The sequence below is a fragment of the Canis lupus genome, chromosome 13, assembly GCF_048164855.1.
Source record: "Canis lupus baileyi chromosome 13, mCanLup2.hap1, whole genome shotgun sequence".
In the NCBI taxonomy this organism is placed as follows: Eukaryota; Metazoa; Chordata; class Mammalia; order Carnivora; family Canidae; genus Canis; species Canis lupus.
The window spans coordinates 54,496,314-54,512,706 of NC_132850.1; the positions used below are offsets into that span (position 1 = coordinate 54,496,314).

Below are 16,393 nucleotides of genomic sequence, written 5' to 3' on the forward strand. Positions count from 1 at the left end.
TTTTTAAGTGAGCCAAATTTTCCCTGAGTTCCCTCCCTTTTTTTTTTTTTTTTTTTTGGTTTCTCTTCCTTTGTCCCTGTCCCTTCGTCTCGGTCTCCGCACAGTAACTGCTGGGCTGGCGACGGGGCGGCTGGGGAGGACCGGACTCCGTCCCCTGCCCTAGTCTGGGCGTAGTGGGTGGGACTCCAACCCTGAGCTGATTTTCCGAAGCAGGTTTCTTGCGGTTTTCCGACACTTGGGCTGCGCCAAACCGGAGGCAAAAGGCCGAGGAGCAGAGCGGGAGCCGCCGCCGGCCGCCGCCACCTGCGGGGGGACCGGGGGCGGGGAGCGCGGCCAGCGTCGGCGGGACCGGAGCCGCGGGACCTCACCATGGTGCGTTCTGGTCTCCACTTTGTTTCTCCGTCCTTCGGTGCAGGGCAGGGGAGGGGGCTCCGGGGCCTCGGGGGCCTCGGGGAGGGAGCCGCAGAGGGGCCGGGGCGCCGGCTCTCGGGGCGCGCGAGCCGAGCGGGGAGCCCGCTGCCCTGGGCACGTCGCGGCCGGGGCCGCCTGTGGAGCGTGGACGCGAGCGAGCCCGGGGCGGTGCCGCGGCGCCGGGGCCCGACAGGTGCGCCCCCGCCCCCCGCCTCGCGTCCCCCGCGCCCGCTCTCCCGCGTTCCCAGCGGGGGGTCGGGGGCGCCCCCAGGCCCGGAAACGCCGCCGCGGGGTGCGGGAGGCCGGCGAGGGAGCGGACCCTGCGCGCCCCGAGGGGCCGCCCCTGTCCCCGGGCGCCCGGCCTGGGCTCGTCCCCTTCCCCTCGCCGGGGCCTGCGGCGCTGCGGCTGCTCTGCCCCCGGGGCCCGGCCCGGTGCCCACGCGCGGAGGGACGGCGGAGCGCAGGACACGGCGCCCGGGGCCGACTCAGCGCGCAGGGGAGCGCGGGGCCCGAGGGGGGCGCCGACGGGGGGCGCTGCTCTCCCACGGCCGGGCGCCGGGACCTCGGGGTGCACTCGGGGGGGCGCTGCTCTCCCACGGCCGGGCGCCGGGGCCTCGGGGCGCACGCGGGGGGGCACGGGGGGGCGCTGCTCTCCCACTGCCGGGCGCCGGGACCTCGGGGCGCACGCGGGGGGGCACGGGGGGGCGCTGCTCTCCCACTGCGGGGCGCCGGGGCCTCGGGGTGCACTCGGGGGCGCACGCGGGGGGGCGTTGCTCTCCCACGGCCCGGGCGCCGGGGCCTCCGGGTGCACGCGGGGGGGGGCGCTGCTCTCCCACGGCCCGGGCGCCGGGGCCTCGGGGCGCACGCGGGGGGGTCGACACGCGGGGGGGCGCTGCTCTCCCCGGCCGGGACCTCGGGGTGCTCGGGGTGGGGCTGTTCTCCCCGGCCGGGACCTCGGGGTGCTCGGGAGGGGGCTGCTCTCCCCGGCCGGGGCCTCGGGGCGCAGGGGGGGCGCTGCTCTCCCACGGCCGGGGCGGCGGGGCGGCGGGGGCTCCAGGCCGCGCGGCGGCGTTGCGGCCGCTTCCCCCGCGGGCTGCTGCGCTGGGAGCCGCTCGGCTGGGAGGGAGCGCACAGCCGGGGCGGCGGCGGGGGCGGCGGGGGCGGCGGGGGCAGCCAGCTAACTTCCAGCGGGGCTGCTCGGCGCTGGGGCGAAGAGTAAGTGTGCGCGCGTGTGCGTGTGCGTGTGCGCGCCTGGTCTGATCTGGCCGCCGAATTTCTGCCCGGGATGCCGGGGCACCGGGATCCGGGGGTCCGGGGAGACCGGGGGGGTGCAGAGGGGCGGCCGGGATGCGGGGGGCCCGGGATGCCGGGGGGGGGGGGCGGGATGCCGGGGGGGGGTTCGGGGGGACCGGGGGCGGTGATCCGGGGCCAGGGGAGACCGGGAGGGCGGGGAGCCGGGGGGATCCCGGGGAAGGGTCTGGGGCCCGGGAGGCCGGGGAGGGTGTCGGGGTCCGGGGTCCGGGGTCACCCCGGTGGCCGCCGCGGCCTCGTGCCCCCGCGACCGCAGGCTGTGCGCGTCTGGCTGCTGCTCACGCTGCTTCCCCGAGGCTGCATTTGCATTGGCTGCAGCGGGTGCAGTTTGCACCGTTGAAGGAGGCCAGGCTGACCCTCTCCCTCAGTGGTAACCGGCCAGAGGCACCTGGTTATTGAAAACCCGTCTGAGTTGTAAATACAACAGGCCACACACAGATGTATTTTCAGTATTTGTCAGGAGCGGTGCCCCCCGCCGGTGGCCCCGGGTGCGCACCTCCTTGGCGACCTGGTCTTGGGGCCTCGCTCACCCTCCGGTAAGGGACACAAGGGTTGAGGGAGGCGCTTGGTGGTGGAGAGTTTTAGATCCCGGTCCACAGTGTGGAGGAAATCTGTTGCTCTTCCTAAAACGGCTCTATTTTCTCCTCGGGAGTGGTCACTTCAGGTGTTAGGAAGAGTGTTAAAAATCAGTGACAGTAAAAATAGCACAACATGAAAATCTAAAATTCCAACGCAGGTTTTAAGTTGTCGAAAAGCTGACTAAGCTTTATTACTCTTCACGTGAGATTGTCTGTGTTCTGCTCAGTTACTGGACAAGTGAGTGTGAATCTGCTGCAAGGGGCCATGAAGCCCCTGATGCTGTATTTAAACATTTGAGTCACTGCATTTTTGGGGCAATGGTCCAGAGTCCTCAGCTATCCAAAGGGACGTTTGACCCGAAAGAAGAATAACCACAGTTAAAATACTTAAACTTTACTTTTTCTGGTCAAAACAATTTTTCTGGTCAAAACAATAGGCTTTCCACCTAAAGCCTGCAGACTTAAAATAGTAGGCAAGATTCTAGAGTAACTCATGTTACAATAATTAAACATTTCCTATAAAATAGGTCCACTTGAATGGTTTTAAATGTATCAGGAAACTTAGGTAGGTGAACTTTAGTTAGTAAAAATTTGTCATGAATAGGTAGGTACATTCTGTTTCTTCTAGTACTGTGAGATCTCTTTCTGGCATGACACAGAAAATTAAAAAAAAAATTGTATTTTTCTCTACTTGAAACCTGATAGAAATATAAAGTACTTATACTTGTGGTGGTGTTTCAAAGTATATGGATATAAATAATCCCTTAAAGGCTCTCCTTTTAGATGTCCAGGTATAATATATCTAAGATAGTTTTCTGTCATTTAAAGAATATAGAAGAAAAAAATTAAAAATTTAAAAAAAAATAAAGAATGTAGAAGATGTAAATGTATTTGACTTATATCTGGCAACACTGAAGGGGGGAAAAAGTAGTAAACCTCAAAAACTTTATTCATTGTATCTCTTATAATTATGGTTTATAAAACAATCTTATTTTAAGGCATTTCTTTTGTAAAACTTTTAAGATCGCACTAAAAACTAAAGGAGTCATAACTAAAATTAAGTTATTTCTATTATGAATATGCCAATAAAATACTCTTGTGCCTAAATGTCAACTGTTTTTGTCTAGATATTTTTCAAACAAAAAGACTTAAATCTTCAGTTAATATTACTTTTTTTTTTTTAATAAATTAAGCCTGGATAACCTTGAATTTTGTCAGGAACCGTATCAGGGAAATTAAATCCCGTATTTACATTTGTAGATTACATTTGCTAAGAATTAATAAAAATTGTAAGAGGGAGAATATGGATTTTCTAAATAATAATATTGATACCCCCCAAAATTTCTAGCTAGAAATCAAATTAGCCTTAAGAATTAATTTCTCCAGGTAAAGAGAAGTAGAAAGCTAAAGCAGTATTTGAATAAACCAAAATGTATGTTTCTGATGGGAACATTTTTTTAGAGGAAATTAATCAGAATATTTTCTATTTGTCAAATTTGCCAGCAAGTTGCTTAGTTTTTCTTTGCTGTGATACATAACTTTTATGGCATTGATTTGTATACCATTTAGTTATAGGTATTCACTGAAGCTGCTTGTCTTACATACTACTAGTTACTTTTCTGCATATTTGTAGAAAGAGATACTATTCTTTGTAAAATATCAATAATTACAGTTTTAGTGTCTAGACCATCTGGATTTATTCAGTAAGTATTTACTAGGTGCCTATGGAATACTTTTGAGTATCTCTACCTTGACCCGATACAGGAAGCGCTTTTGACAATTTTTAGGTCTATATACGAACAAATTTGGTTGTCCATAGACTAGTGGACTTACTCGGGGTCAGAATAATATTTTGGCTGTCCTGAATCACATTTGCTTATTTTATTTCTCTCAAACAGTTTAGAAGTGTCTGACCTATTTCATATATTTTTTTTTTTCTCTCTCTCTCCTGGGTTCAGGACAACAGGTTTTGTCTTCCTATAGTCATGAGGGCTCTAGAGCATGAACAGAATTATTTGCAAGGAGTGAAGAGCTGTAGGTAAACTCCCTCCTCAGCCCAGACTAAGAAAGAATGATTACCATTTAAAACTTAAGGGAATTTACGGGTCTCTGGGGCATGATACCCCTTGCCACAAAAATGTGATTTTCACTGCTTGTAGTGACTCATATCACACCCGAAATGCTTTCTGGCAATTAATGCTTGTTTTATAAAATGAACCCTCCCTTTCAGAAAATCAAAGGCAACTCAGTTTAATTAACTCACATACCTTCTCCTCCTACTCACCACAGTAGGAATTAGCAAAAAGCCAACCAAAGACAATAGCTTTGAGAGTGAACACCCTGGGGAAAGGAAGTTGGGCAGACCAAAAAAACAAAAAAACAAAACAAAACAAAAAAACAAACCAAGACCTTCTTAATCTTGAATTATTTTCCAGGTCTGACCTATCTACATATCTCCTTTCTCTGTGTGGCATCACATTAAAAATACCCGTACAGCTGTCTGTGTTGTCTACCAAACTCAGATCTGTTTCAGGATAGTTGTCACTGGAATCACAGTGCCTGGCACATAGTAGGTGTCTAATAAGGTTAATTGTGCTGTCTTTGTAATTATTGAATTATGGGTTTTTTTAATGCTTTGATGCTGTAAATTGGTCTGTTCAAGAATACAATTTTTAAAAAAATATTTGTTTTGTACTGATGCTTTATGGAATATTACGATCTGGATCACCCAGAGACACTGCTGTGCTCTTCTCTCATGTGCCGTTCAGAACTGCTTGTAAACTGTTATTTCTTTCACCGTTGTCCAATTTCCCTTTGTCTTTTAAAATTTACAACCTTCACTTGTGTTACCCTGTCCCTGTTATCAGTGCTTTTTGACCTCCTGGACATTCTACTTTCCTTGGGAATCTAAAATAATGGAGGTTTTTCATTAGCTGTCACTGTTCAGGGCTTCATTCAACATCTGTGGGTTTGGCGGTCACAGGACCCTAACCTGCTTGACCTCCCTTTGGGAATCTGCTGTTATTTACCCACTTGGGCCTTCTCATCCCTCAGGATTGCCCCAGCAGAACAGAACGCTGTGAATTTTATACTCTTTCTTTCCACAGCCTCTTATCCCTCTGCTAGTTCCACTCACTACCCAACATCCTTCTTTCTCATTTTTGTTCATTGGCCACCCTCAATTTTCTCATTTTTTCCTCTCTTTACTTACCACACTCATCTTGAACAGCAATGTCAGCTCTGCTCTAGACTTTGGATCTCTTGCCATTAGACCTACCAGAATCAGATTCATTCTGAGTTCAGCTTAAGAGATGGTTAATAGCACTAGGAAGTTATTTTATCCTCTCTTGGATAATTCCATATCAAATTCTCCATAGCCCTTGTTCCAGATTTATCCAGGTTTTTCAGCCCGTCCATATTATCTCTACTCTTTTCGTTCTTAGCAGATGACCTTACTTCCATATTCACAGAGAATATTAAGATCAGTTTAGGCAAACCATTTATCAAGATTCATCTGGAACTTAGGAGGCGTTTCTTTATTTGACCCATCCTGAGCATAAGTATTCTTTTCTTAGATTGAACGGTATTATTTACCTCTGTAATGGTCGTACCCTGATTATTACCTCTTGGGGTACTTATACAAAATGCTTTTATATATGACAACTCTGTGTCTCTATTGGTACTATCCAGTTCCTTCAACTCATCCTTAATTGGCATGCCTTGGAAGTCCCATTATCATGAGGGAATTTCTCTTTTGGATGCACTGGTGTTTTTCTTAAGGTGTGCTGCCTAGAGCATAGATGAGTGGACTGATGCCATTGGTTATCTCCTCTGGATACTGTATAGTAAATCATCCTAAAATCTAACCCGGCTTTCCCCCACCTTTTCTGTGCAGCCACACTATACTGTTTAATCATGCATCCTTTTATCCATACTCTTCTGCAGGTATGCTTCTCCCCAGTTGTACATTTGACTGCTTAAGTTGGGGTTTTTAAAAATACTGCAGTTAAATTTAATCTTTACCTTTAGTTAGCCTATTGTTCCAGAAGGTCAAGGTATTTTTGGATTCTGATTCCTTGATAAAGATTAGCCATTCTTCCCGATTTGGCAGCATTAATAAATTTGGTTAGGATACAATTAATATCTTTATCCAAGTAACTGTAAAATGCTGAACTGGAAAGACGTCTGGCATGATCCTAGACACCTTCCTCTTGCTTTACATGACTCTACGAATTACTAGTCCTCTTTATGGGGGATGTCCAATCGGTTATAAATAACATCAAGTAACTCTCTTTCTTTGGAGTTTACATCCCCTTGTGTGGCCCAGGGGTATACTGTGACAGACTGCTCAGATTCCTTGCTAAAATGCATTTCCACTTTCTGCAGAATAGATACCAAGTTATTACTTTTAGATAATGATATGCTCCTTGACACCCTTCACTAGCTTATAGGTAACGCCTCACATTTTTGAATACTCACTTACCATAGTTTTAAGACTCTCTTGGGAATCATGCCTGGAATGACTATCATCACGCTCTTTGTTCTCTATCAACCCTTCTCTTCATTGTAATATTTTAAAAGATGATTTTAACTATTCCCTTTTTTCATCTACAATTGCTTCCAGTACTTTGTAATGCAGTTTCTTTATATGAATGGATTAAAACTCATTTAGAATATTTAACACCATTTTATACCTTGGGCCTTAAATTTGTTACTTTGACTTTTGTCTTACTTGTGGCAGTGTGAATATTATTTTCTTGAGGAACGGATGTGAAACAAAACAAAAATAGAATAATTCTGCTTGACCAGTCCCGTGCCATCATCTGCATTTCGTCACCTCCCCTGCAAGTTCCTATACCCAATATAAATGCCATTGTCTCCACTTTATCTCAAAGATAAACTAGAAGAATTAAAAGAACTTTTTTTTTTTAATTTGTAATTTTTGAAAGCTTCGGCTTATTTTATATTTTACGGCACTCTTCTCAGAGGCTCAACTTTTTGTACTTCTCCCAGTAAGCTTTATTATGGATTATGCTTTATTATGGATTATGCTTGTCGCCGAGTGACATACAAGCAAAGTTTATGACACAGTCCCTGACTCGAGGGAATTTACAGTCTGCGTGTAGAGATAACAGAGCCCAGAAATAGTCTCAGCATTACACACATCAGCACTTAACAATGAGCTTAACGTGAGTGGTGCCTTTCTAGTAAGGGCTGAAGAACCTAAAGGAGAGAGTTTTGCAGGATGGACATCCTGAAGGCTCTCTGGGGAAGACCTGACTCTTCGTTGAGATTTTAAAAGAGGACTGATGTGGGACTTTGCAGGACCTGTAGGATTTAAATATAGAGAAGAGTGGGAAGAGTGTTCTGGGCAGAAGATAGGAAAGGCACAGAGCAGGAAGCGGCTGAGTGGGGTAAGCGTGGGGGGTGCGTGTGTGGGTCCATGTGTTTGCATGCCCATGTGGAACTGGGCTGTGGAGGGAGAAGGAGTGACACCAGGTCTTCTCAAGCACAACCTTGAAGTATTCCTTTGTGGAAAATACTATGACCTCTCCCTCCATTTCTACATTTCTTTTCCATTTGCTCAATTTTTGAGAGACCAATAACTCCTCAACATTTAAATCTCAAACTAGGCTCTCCTTTTCAGAAACTTCTGGCCTTCCCAGTCTGCGTTGAGTGCTTTGTTATGATTCCATTCAATGCCCTGTGCTTCCCCCTCATATTCTTATATTACCCTATCATTGCTTGCTCAATTGTCTGTTTTCAGCATTCATTACACTCCTGTTCGGTGGCAGGAGGTACCATATCTGTCCAGCGCTCATTCCATTCACTGACACCTAATAGAAGTGTCCCATGGATCCCAAGCACTCAGTAAAAATGTGTGCTATGATACGGGCCTGCTTGGAGTGATGAGGCTATAATGGGGCATATTTATAAAAAGATTTAAGGTAAAGTGAGATTGGATTACAAAGGACTGGGATGCCAGGCTGAGTTTTGGCTTTATTAGGTAATGAAGAACCATCTTGATGTTTGAGTTTGGGGACAAGATACGGCACATGCGTGACTTTTACTTAGACCTTCGTAAATCAATTCAAACTATTCAAAACTTGATACGCATTTCTAAATTTAATGAGGGAGTGATTTGGCTCCTTACCGTGGATCAGGTGCTTCCCTCTGTGAGCTTGAGAAGCTCCTGTAACTTTAATGCTGTGTGTTTTATTAGAGAAGTTTTGTTATTTTACTAGCCTAATTTTATATGTAGGATATTGAGGTACTGTTCTCAAGTTTCAGTCATTTTGCAATTTCAGATACTCTCTTTTATAAGTATTTAAATGTTCCATGGTTTATATAATTAAGTTAATAACACATGGGGCAAGTGATTTCAATGTTCCATTGGTATCATATAAACTTTTATGTCGTATATTTGTGAGTATACAGTTTAATCAAGATAGCACAAAGAGGGGATCCCTGGGTGGCTCAGTGGTTTAGAGCCTGCCTTTGGCCCAGGGCGTGATCCTGGAGACCCGGGGATCAAGTCCCACATCGGGGTCCCTGCATGGAGCCTGCTTCTCCCTCTGCCTGTGTCTCTGCCTCTCTCTCTCTCTCTCTCTCTCTCTCTGTCGCTCATGAATAAAATCTTAAAAAAAAAAAAACACAAAGAGTGGAGTATGTAGAGGATGACAACTGTAACATGGAAGAGGTTTGGATAAACACATTAACATTGTCAATACTTGATGTGTCAGTATTTAAAACAAGATATTCTTACAGTGGATTAGCATTCATTTGTAAATGTGATTAGCAACAGGCCCCTTTCCCAGTGAAGATTCTTCGGGTAAAATTCCTTTTTTTAAATGTTTTAAAATATTCACAGTCACTGATTGTAATTAACATTCCTCTTTGTCCATCTCTACCCCAAATAACAATTTAATCCGCCATGCATCTATCTTTGGTTCTCTTCTGTAGGGACTGGCTTCGAGTAATTCTTAAGCTCTTGTTGTGCTGTCTTAAACTTAAAAAAAAAAAATCAGCAGTGGAATATAGGAGAGCTGTGATATTTCTTGAGAGAATCTGTTCCTTGGGTAGCTAGCAAATTAGCCTAAGTGAATTTGCTATCTTTCTTCATTTTTTCTTTCTTTGCCACCCTTTGAAGCTATACGAATTTATCCCGATTTAGACTTGCAACTCATCTGATGGCTTAGCCAAGGGCAAGAAGGTTATATATGAAAGGTATCATAGGCCATCTACCACAAAAGTTTATTTTTTTCCCCCCACTGGTCCTATCCTGGGGATTGATGCAGTCCTTTGGATTTTATCTCTAGGGGGCCCTGGAATAACTGTTTAACTGAGAAGAGTAGTATAATCTTGTTCGCCCAGTAGCAAAAGTCACATTGATTATATTGACTTCTACCTTCAGGCAAGAGCATGGTTTCCTGGACTGCAGACTTTTAAAAGTTAAGAGAAAAAGAAAACTGAAAGACCTAGTGTGTGGACCATAAATGGGAAAGGTAGATACAAGTAGGGTACGTTGGGTGACACAATGGTGCTCACACAGGAAGAAGAAGGTTAAACACAGTAAAGAAGGCCTGAAAAAAAGTTGTTTCTTCATACTTTTGTTCCCTATCTTCACTGGGGGTGGTTAGAACATTTTCCTCACCAGCCTGTTGTGGCCTTGATGATCTATCTAAATCAAACCAGAGTAACACTGGCTTAATTATTTTTATCTTCATGTTGGAACTGTTTCAGTAGGTAGTGGAAATTGGTAGCTGTATGTTGTCATAGTCTATTTTACACGCTGTAAAATGGTGTTTGGCTATGTTTCTTTACATTGACTGTCCTTGATAAATAATCACTGGTCATTGTATGAATACAAGAATATGCTGCATGCCATGTGCTAAAAACCAGTGTAAGTGGTGTAGAGATCATGCAGTGTTGGTAATTTCAAGCGGGTGTTCTGCTGGCCTTACTGTCTACCTCTGCAGTTCAAGGTCTTGATCATGCTCCTACTTGGATTCCTGTGTTGTGGACATATTGTCTTTACTGTATAGTCTTTACTGTAATGGATCACCAGGCTCTTTTTTTGTTTCTCTCATTGTCTTTTGCACGTATTTTTCTGCTCCTTGGAATACCTTTCTTGTTTTCTATGCCTTGTGATTTCTTACTTATTCGAGAAGATGCAGCTTAAAGTCTGTTTTTGAGGAAGCTTTTGCCAATGTACCATGTCAGGTTTGGATGCAGATTTCCTGTGTTCCCATCAGATGTGTAAGAAACCACACTTTAACTGAATTTTTGTGCTTCGAGTCTGTCCATACCCCATTCCCTACATGAAGCATTCCCTAAGGGTCTAGTGCTGGTTTGTTTTCATTTCTTTTGGGTTTTAGGTTCCTGAATCCTCATCTCTTAGAAAGTGGTAATAGGTGATTAATAAATATCTCTAGGATGTATGAACAAATGAATGAATGAATGACTGGTTAAATGGATAAATTGAGGAATTCAGATAGAAGAAAGGGGGAAGATTTTAAGGCAAGGTTAGGTAGAGTAATTATAAAGAAAGGTCCTGGAAAAAGCATGTTGTGACGGGGTCTAGAGCAGTATACAGACTCTGAAAAGGAAATACATAGTCTTGCCCAGTATCAGAGACAAGGATACATTGGTGGATACAGAATTAGTGTGACATTAAGGTAAATGCTGTGGAAGAGCAAAGTGGCACTACCCAAATGATTTGTGAGATACAAACCTAAAGCATATTATTTATAGTACTACCCATGCATTTGGTAAAAGAACCCACAATCATTATGTAATTGTTTGAAATAAAAAGTGATATTTTTATCTTTCTTTTAAAGATTTTATTTATTTTAGAGAGAGGGGAAGAATGCAAGTGAGGGAAGGGGCAGAGGGATAGGGAGAGAGAGAATCTTAAGCAGGTTCTTCCTTGAGTGTGAGACCAACACAGGGATCCATTCCTGCAGATCATGACCTGAGTGGAAAGCAAGAGTCAGAAACTTAACCAACTGAGCCACCCAGGTGCCTCAAAAGTAATATATTTTTTTTAAATTTAACATATTCAGGTTGTTTTAGTAGAAATATATGAAAAATATTCGAGCCTTACTCTGATATGCAGTTGAAAAGGGAGGAGTGATTTAATAGTGTTTTCAGATAATGGTAAATTTTGTTGATACAAAAATTTGCAAATTTGGAACATGATCATAACTTAAAGGTTACTTGCAATATGGGACGTGAAACCATTACAATCTATATTCAATCAATGGATGGATCCTTTATTAATGCATGATTTTGTAACATCATGGTCTTTAGAAAATACTGGTTCACTGAGCTTTGCCGGGTCTAACAAGCATTGACACACTTTACAATTTATCATCACCATAAATCTCATCTGGAAAGATTTGCAAGTATTGGGAAGCTGTCGAGTTCACCACGGCAGATGTAGATGGTCCAGCTGTAGGCTGGAAAGTCTTCCAGTCTCATCTTTTCAAGCCAAGAATACATCCTTAAATATATGAAAAATACAAATAAATTTTTCTTTAAATTGGAATAAATATTTTAGAATTTACTAAAATAGCAGCTTAGGTAAAAATTTACAATTTAGAAAACATACACTAATACAACTGCAAAATAAAACAGCGAAGTGTAGTTGCTTTTTGTATTTACATAGAGGTGTAAGAAGAACTGGGGAATTTTAAAATTATGATTTATTGAACAATGATGGGGTTACAGAGATGCTAGCAAGTAAAACCAATGATTTCTGGGAAAAGCTCAGAAGTTCTGAACTGAATTAATCCCTGAACATGCATATGTTTTTACACAAATCTCCGACCTTAGGAAGTTCTATGCAAGCACACATCCCATTAGCTGATAAAATGATGACATTGTTAGGTGTCGTGTCTATACCTTTGAGAGACTGGGAATGGAAAGGGCACACCGTAGCTCAGTAGCGTTATGAAAATTGTGAAGTTACATATCCTTTAAAGGGCCCCGGGGCATCCCCCAGAAATTGCAGATGACACTTTGAGTATTACTGCTTTTAGTTCAACCAAGCCATGAGCGATGTAGCATACAGGTGCTAGAATGACTTTATATCTGATTTCAGAAACTAGGAGTCAGCATTTATTAAGCACATATTATATTCCAGGCATTGTTAAAACAATTAAAATTAAAGCTTTCTTGAGCCCCTTGAGAAATGTTCTAGTCTATCACTTAAGGTATAGATGAGGAAATGGAGTCAAGACCATTAAAGTTCTTTGCCTTAGAATCATATCTTCATTCAGTGGTGGACCCAGTGTTCATAGCTAGGCAACATCCATCCTCTTAAATACTATGTCTTAGCACCTTTCCTGGCCATATAAAAGTTTTTCTTGTGGTTCGCAAGTGATTTTGCATACATCCATATCATACTTGCTTACACATTAGTCAGCTTAAACTCAGGGGTTAGGTTTCAAAGACCTGTGAACTTCCAAATAGAATGCATGAAACAGGAGATAATTAATGTCATTGAAAGAATTATGATAGAAATTCAGTTAAATTAAAACAAAATATCTTTAAATTTTCCACCAGTCTAAAGTTGTTATGATTGTTATGAGAAGGCACCTCTTTTCTTCATATGTACTAACTCTTGAAGAATATTTTGTTGGATATATAACTTAAGGGAAACATTTATTTGTTTCTTCGGTCCTTAATTTTTTTTTAAATTTCATTATTTGCTAGTTTCCATGACTCCCTGGCTATTCTTTTTCTTTTTATCTTTGAATTCCAGAAATTTGGTAACAAAATGCTTAGGTGTGATTTTCTTTGGGTTTATCATACATGAGGATTTGCTGAACTTCATGGATCTGTGAGTTAATGCTACTGTCAAATATGGACTATTCCCAGACATTTCAAATATTTCTTCTTCTTGTATCCTCTCTCTCTTATTTTCCTTTCTGGGACTCTAAGTACATGTTATGTTAGACCTTTCAAATTGTTCTATAGATTTCAGGTGCCCTTCTACATCTTTGCTGTTTATTCTCTTTGTGATTCTCTTGGAGTTATTTCTATTAACCTGACTTGAAGTTCATCGATCCTTTCCTCTGATGTTAGGTCAACTAAATGGAATTCTTTATTGGTGGCACTGTGTTTTTCATTTTTAGGATTTCCAATTGTTGCATTTTCTTTGCTTTCCATTTCTCAATGGATACTCTCTGTTTACACATCCACACATACATACTAAGCTGCAAGTGTGGAAGACTGAGTCAATATAAATTGTGAGGCATCTCTGGATTCTAATCTATCTTGCAGCAGTTAAAAGCTTGATAAAGATTTACCCAGTTTTCTTAATACCTACCTGGGGGAGACTCTAACCTTCCACCACTTCATCTGGGATGAAAAGAGCCATGACTCATCTCTCCTAAGGTCTGTTTTTTTTTTTCCTTTTGGAATCTATTTAAGTTTCTTTGAGTTATCCACTTAGTTTTGTTTTGTTTTTAAGAACAACTTAGACAGTGTGCAACTTATGTACAATAAATCTCACATATATAAAATACACAGCTGGATATGATTTGACACATGTATATACCTGTGAAACCACCACCACCATAACCAACGTAAAAAAGATTCCCATCACCCCTTAAAAGTTTTCTTGTGTCTTTTGCTGATCAATTCCTCCCTCTTCCTTTGTCCCCCAGACAATCATGATCTGCTTTCTTTCTCTACTTACAGATTTATTTGCAATATCTAGATTTTATGTGGAAGTAATGTAATCCTGTATGTGGAGTCTCATTCACACGGTTTGAGATTTATCTTCCTTGTTGCATGTATCAGCTGAGTGATAGTCCTTTACATGTGTGGCTCTGCAACATCTTTTTTTATTTGTTCACATGATCAGAGACATTTGAATTGTTTCCAGGTGTTGACTATTATGAAAAAAAACCCTGCTGTGAACATTTGCATTCAAGTCTTTATTTGAATACATGTTTACCTTTCTTTTTGGGTAAATACTTAGAATTGGAATCACTGGGTGGTATGAAAAGGCATGTTTAACATTTTAAGAAATGACCAAACTGTTTTACAAAGTGCTTGTTCCTTTTTGGATTCCCACCAGCTGCATATAAAAAATTCCAGTTATCCCACATTATTGCTAAGTCTTGGCGCTGTCAAACTTAAATCTTAGACTTTCCAGTGGGTTTTTGCCTCATAATTAATATTATTGACTATAGGAAGAGCTATTAATGGAGTATTTATATATCTTTTTTAGTGAAGCATCTGTTCAGATCTCTTGCCCATTTTTTAATTAAATTGTTTGCTTTCTTATTTAGCAGTAAAACATCATATATTCTGGATTTAATTACTTTTGCTGATATATGTGTGGCAAATGTTTTCTCCCAGTGTGTGACTTATCTTTCTGTTTATTTAATGGCATCTTTTGAAGAGTAAAAGATTTGGAATTTTAATGAAGTCTAATTTGTCATTTTCTTTGATGTTTCATGATTTGTTTTTTCTATTTAAACATCTTTGCTTCATACAAGATCATAAGGATTTTCTCCTGTTTTCTTCTACAAGTATTATCATTTTAACATCTACATTTATGGCTGTGATCCATATAGAATTAACTTTTGTATATAGTGGTGAGATATGGATCAATGTTCATTTTTTTTCCATATGCATATCCAGTGGTTCCAACATCATGTATTGAAAAAACTTTTTTTTTCCTCACTGAATTACCTTGATAATGTTGTTTGTATAATTGAACACACAACTCTGGATCTGTTTTGGGACTCGCTAGTCCATTGATCCCTGTGTTACTCCTTTCAGACCAATATCAAACTCTTTCGATTACTTTATCTTTGCAATAACTTTTAAAATAAGGTGTATAAATCTTTTGGTGTTGTTTTTCCTCTTTAGTATTGATATTCTCTCTTCCCCTAAATCTTAGTATCATTTTATCAATATCTACTAACGTGACAGCTGGGATTTTAATTAGAATTGCTTTGAATCTATAGATTATTTAGGAAAAAATTGGTACATTAACAGTATTAAGTATGATATACCTCTGCATTTCTTTGGCCTTCCTTATTTTATCTTACCAGTGTTTGTAGTTTTCAGTACAGAGGTCTTACAAACCCTTGGTTAGATTTATTCCTAAGTATTTCATATTTATTGATGTTATTATATATGGATTTTTAAAAATATTATTTCCCAGGAGTTTACTATTAGTACAGAAATTACAATAGATTTTTGTAGATTGGCATACATACATACGTCCATGGTTGTATCTGCAACCTTGCTTAATTCACTTCTAGTTGTTACTGGCACCATTCATTTTATTGTGCTTCACAGATACTGTGTTTTTACAAATTGAAAGTTTGTCACAACTCTGAATCCAGCAAGTCTCCCAGTGTCATTTTTCCAACAGCATTTGCTCACTTTGTGTCTCTGTGTCACATTTTGGTAATGATCACCATATTTCAAGTTTTTCATTATTAAATTTGTTATGGTGATCTGTGATTAGTGATTTTAAGTCACTGAAAGCTCAGATGATGGTTAGCATTTTTTAGCAAAAAGTACTTTTCAAAAAAAAAAAAAAAAAAAAAGTACTTTTCAGGGGCACCTTTGATTTCGCCTCAGGCCATGACCCTCATGGTGGTGGGATGGGGCGCTGGATCTGGCTCTGCACTCAGCAGGGAGTCTGTTCGGGATTCTCTTTCTCCCTCTCCTTCTGCCCCTTCTCATCCTTGCCCTCCCCCTTCCTTTAAAATAAATAAATAAATCTTTTTGAAAAATAAAGTACTTTTCATTAAGGTATGTACATATTTTTGGACATAATGCTATCGTACACTTAATAGATTATAGTAATGGTGTAAACATAACTTTTATGTGCACTGGGAAGCCAAAAAATTCACTTGACTCACTTTGTTGCAATTTTGCTTTATTGCCATTGTCTGGAACTAGACTTGCAATATGCTTATTTGGTAGATCCCTTGGGAATTTCTACATGAACAATTATGTATACATACAACACATAGGCATGGTCTCATTTCTTATTCTAATATGTGTTTTATTTCTCTTTCTTATCGCAATGACTAGGATAACTTCAGTACCATTGA

The 16,393-nt window shown here is 41.8% G+C and overlaps 1 protein-coding gene across 8 annotated transcripts in view; it reads left to right on the forward strand.

The window, feature by feature from the left end:
* Positions 1-16,393, forward strand: part of GUCY1A1 (guanylate cyclase 1 soluble subunit alpha 1) — a 60,941-nt gene that overhangs the window by 587 nt on the left and 43,961 nt on the right. Inside the window, exon 1 of one of the 8 annotated variants that reach the window (XM_072773750.1) lies at positions 38-372. The exons of 1 other annotated variant lie outside the window; for it this stretch is intronic. The gene's annotated coding sequence lies outside the window, so the exon portion shown is untranslated. Of the gene's footprint in view, positions 1-37; positions 373-1,490; positions 1,627-7,440; positions 7,715-16,393 lie in introns of those variants that run through there. 6 more of the 8 variants (XM_072773745.1, XM_072773746.1, XM_072773752.1 and 3 more) reach the window with 6 other exon arrangements.